Source organism: Tamandua tetradactyla, chromosome 4, assembly GCF_023851605.1.
Source record: "Tamandua tetradactyla isolate mTamTet1 chromosome 4, mTamTet1.pri, whole genome shotgun sequence".
Classification (NCBI taxonomy): Eukaryota; Metazoa; Chordata; class Mammalia; order Pilosa; family Myrmecophagidae; genus Tamandua; species Tamandua tetradactyla.
The window spans coordinates 135,102,973-135,107,585 of record NC_135330.1 but is presented as its reverse complement, the minus strand read 5'-3'; the positions used below and the strand labels follow the sequence as shown (position 1 = coordinate 135,107,585).

General features: G+C 40.5%; 1 pseudogene; it reads left to right on the top strand.

Moving 5' to 3' along the window:
• Positions 1-1,357: 1,357 nt before the first annotated feature.
• Positions 1,358-3,606, top strand: LOC143680499 (frizzled-6 pseudogene; annotated as a pseudogene).
• The last annotated feature ends 1,007 nt before the right edge of the window (positions 3,607-4,613 follow it).

Genomic DNA, 4,613 nt, shown 5'->3' with positions numbered 1-4,613 from the left:
CACGTTTGTCTGCGGGTCCCACCAGTAAAAGGTGCTGTGGGACCTTAAACTTTGGAAAACTCTCGCCGTCCTGGGGGTTCGCTAGCCGAAGCGGCTTGAGCCGGCCCTCGGTCCGAACGCAGGGAGGGTTGCTGGTCGCCGCAGCCAGGGAAAGAGCCCGTCCGAATTTCCTAGTTGGCCATGGGCAACAAGCGTGGCGGGAGGGCGCCAGCGGCAGCGGCCCGCCCGAGAGAGTGCACGTTCCCCGGGAGTCACGGGTTTGGAAGGGGCCTCCCCCACCCGTCACCGTTCTCCGCGGGCTGGGGATTTCCGATCCAATTCTCTCAGTTGGTCCGGGGGCTGCGCGTGGTGTGGGCGCCAGTCGCCTTGGTTTCAGGGGACCGCCTCTCCAATTCTCCCAGCCGGCCCGGGAAGGGGGAAGGGAGTAACTCCGGCCGCTTCCCGCCCCGCCCGGTAAGGCCCGCGCGCCTCGGCGATCTCACCCGAGCTGCTTCTCTCAGCCAGCCAGCCGTTCCAGGATGGGGTACGCTGTCTTTTTTATCTCTGTTGTGGCTTTGGGCGCTTTCTGTATCGTTTCTACTCCCCTAGTAGGTGTCCTGGAGAAGAAACTAAGATCCACGCGTCTTACTAAGCCGCCATCTTCCAGGAAGTCCTCCTTAGTCTTTAAAGCTATTTTAATGGACTTTATAGATGTTATTGCTATTTAAAGAAAACATTTCAAATATTACAATAGGAAAAGTTATAAAATGTCCCGGTGGGTTTTACAGATCTTTTCTTTTGCCGTTTTCCTTCCCTTTCTGATGAAGTTTTAAAATAGATACCAAATTTGTCTTAACCTCTTTATCTTGGGTATTTCAGAAAAAGCAATATAAAAGAAATACTCTTTCATCACCAAAACTCGAGATGATTATTTTTCCTTCAAAATCCATGATTTATGCCGTGCCTGCACCGGATATAGACTGAGCATAGCCACGCAGGGCCAGCGCAGAGAAACAATCTCGCTGCCACGGGTGGGAAACCAAAACCATCTCACTGCCCTGGCGCCGCAGTGTCCCTGGATCGCTCAGCTCTCGCGAGATCTCTCAGTTCTCGTGCCCAGTGGGGCTCGGGTGGATACTCGGTTTGATCCTTCGAAACCATCTGGCAGTGCCCGAAGACTGGGCGGGGAGGAAGCGTGGCCTTGACTGCGCCGGAGTAATCAATCCAGACTCATTTTCAGGAAAACCGCTTCCTTCAAAATGGTAAAATAATGAAATGAGGGATTTGGACATTTTATATTTGGATGACAATCTCCTGTGTGAAGAGAAATTTGAAGAAAATGAAAATGGCTTACATTATGACATTTCTTTCTAATCTCATGCGTCGTTATGAACAGAACACTGCTGCTGTGGAAATAAAGTTGCAGTTTGGAGTAATGCTAACTTTCAGAGCTGCAGAACTCCAGCTCTGGGTCTTAGTTGCCAAAGAGGAGTCAACAAGAGGATACCGTCATTGAAGAAAGGCCGGTGGCATCTGGGGCATGGAAAAGTACATGGTGGAGTCTGGTAACATTTCTCTCCTGGCTGTTCCTTCCTCTTGCAAATCTGGAAAGTTCACCGAATGCTGAAAGGTTCCTTTGCAAAGCTTTTGTACCAACCTGCACAGAGCACATTCAAGTGATTCCAACCAGTGCTATAATTTGTGAGAAAGTATATTCTGATTGCAAAAAAATTTATTGATACTCTGTGTCCAATGGCTTGAGGAACTTGAATGTGACAGATTACAGTACTGTGATGAAGCTGTTCCTATAACTTTTATCCACCCATGAAGTTTCTTGACCTTCGAAAGAAAGTAGAACAAGTCCAAAGAGATACAGGATTTTGGTGTCCAAGACATCTCAAGACCTCTGACTGGCAAGGCCATAAAAGTTTCTGGGAGTTGACTAATGTGCACCTCCATGTCCCAACATGTATTTTCAAAGCGATGAGCTAGAGTTTGCAAAAAGTTGTATTGGGGTAGTTTCAATATTGTCTTTGTGCAGCTGTTCACATTTCTGACTTTTTAAAGTGATATTAAAATATTTAGATACCTAGAGAGACTAATTATATACTACTGTGTCTGTTATGACATTGTGTCTCTCATATACTTCATTGGGCTTTTGCTAGGCAATAACACAGCCTATATTAAGTGAGATGATAAGCTAGGACTTGGTTCTATCTATAACAATACAGGTTGCTATAACAACCTATATTGTTATAGCTTCTCAAAATAAAGATTGCACTGTTTTGTTTAGTTGTATATTTTTTCATAATGGCTGACTCCGTGTGATGGGTGATTCTTACTATTACTTGGTTCTTAGATTCAGGAAGAAAATGGAGCCGTGAAGCCATTGAGCAAAAAGCAGTGTGGGGACCACCAGGATTTCTGACTCTTGTATTTCTTTCTATGATCAAAGTCGAAGGAGGCAGCATCAGTGGAGTTTGCTTTGTTGGCCTTTATAACCTGGATGTTTCTCACTACTTTGTACTCTTGCCACTGTGCTTTTGTGTGTTTGTTGGGTACTCTCTTCGTTTAACTGACATTAATTTCTTTAAATCACATCCTACAAGTGATGGCCAGAATGAAGAAAAACTAAAGAAGTTTATGATTCGAATAGGAGTCTTCAATAGCTTGTATATTGTGCATTAGTGACACTTCTGGGATGCTACATCTATGAACAAGTGACTAGAAATACCTGGGAGATGATACTGTTGTCATCATTACCGTATCCCATTTCCTTATCAGGCAAAAACAGAAGTGTGACCAGAATTGGCTTTATTTATGCTAAAATAGCTGATGATTTTAATTGTTGGCATCTCTGCTACCTTCTGGATTGAAAGCAAAAAGCTATGCACAGAATGGGCTGGATTTTTTAAACAAAATTATTAGAGATCTAATCAGTGAAAGTCAAACAGTGCTACAAGAGTCATGTGGGTTTTTCTTAACTTTGGTTTTTCTTCTACCAAAGTTAAACAGAAAAAGAAGCACTACAAACCAAGTTCACGTAAACTGAAGGTCATTTCCAAATCCACGGAAACTAGCACGTGGGAGCTACAGCAGATCCCGGCAACTCTGCAGTGGCAATCCCTAACCATGATTACTCAGGACAAGAAACTTTGACAGAAATCCAAACCTTACCAGAAATATCAGTGAGAGAAGAGGCAACAGATGGGGCAAACATCCTCAAATTAAGAGAATAGGACTGCGGTGAAACTTCCTTTCCGGCAGCATCCAGCTCCAAACTCTCTGTGGGAACAGACTGACAGAGCAAGGGAGATGACATGAACCATAAGAGCAGAGTATCTGAACGTGTGCCGACTGAAGGAAGGGCAAGTCGAAAAAGTGATTTTACAGGAACTGTCCAGGACAGAGTAACAATTTGCAAAACCCCAGTTCTTCACACGATACAGCCTCAAGGATTCTACATCATCGCTTGTTCACTCAATTTCAGGAATCAGAAAAGAAGAGGGTGCTGGCTGTGGTCCAGATAGTGGAAAATTACATCAAAGGGAATTCATATATTACACTGGAGATGACCAAATGTGCGGTCTTATCAGAATCATTACTATATTCTTATTTTGCACTTAAAGCTCTACTTTTACACTGAACAAGTAAATTTCAAAAATAATATGATTCATTTTATGTAAAGCCTAATGTATAACAGTATACCTAGAAAACAGAAATGTGCAGGTTAATTTTTTTTTTAAGTTTGTTGAAAGAGGGACTTAGAAGGAATCTTCCTCTTCTATTTATGAAGATTCTAGGTAAAAATATTTTAAGATATACTGTACTATTTCACTTTTATGATATAAAATCAAGATAATTCTTTGAAATATTTAAAATGTATCCTTGTATCTTTTGTATATATTTGAAAATAAGTCTATATGTATTTGAAAATATTTTACATATCCTCAAAACATTCAAATATTTTGATTATAGTATCATTCTGTTACCTTATTTTAGCACTACTTGGGTGGCTTTTACACTGAATTTCCAAGAAAATTAGAAAGTATTCTTTTATAATATAAATAAAGTTGAAACACAAAAGATGTAATAGGAATTCAACTTAAAACACTTTACTTTAAATATGTGAATTTTACAATTTCTCATTATTTTAGAAATTTCACAGATCTATTATGCAAGTGAGAAAGGTACTTACTTAAAGCATGCCCAATGTTAATTCTGTCATGCTGCTCACTGACCCTTCTGCGTTTTAAAAATAAAATGTTCTGAAGGATTAGTAGATGAAATGTTACTCTTTTATAAATTAAGTCAAATGCAACTATTTTCCTTTTCAAATATTGCTGACCATTTACAAGATTGCATAATGACCATTTACAGAGGCTTATACTGTAACTTTTGTTCTTAACATTTACAATAGTAAAAATGCTTTGTATTTGTGCAGTATCTTCTGAGATAATATGTAGAAGTATTTCTGCACCACATAGGATTTTGTAGAACATTCAAAAATGTGTTAGTAGCAAAGTCCACATCCAATGTCACAAAATAGAAGCTCTGATCAACGAAATCTATTTTATACAACATATTTTGGGATAGTTTAAATCTTAGAATTTTGTTTACCAGTAATAGGATGT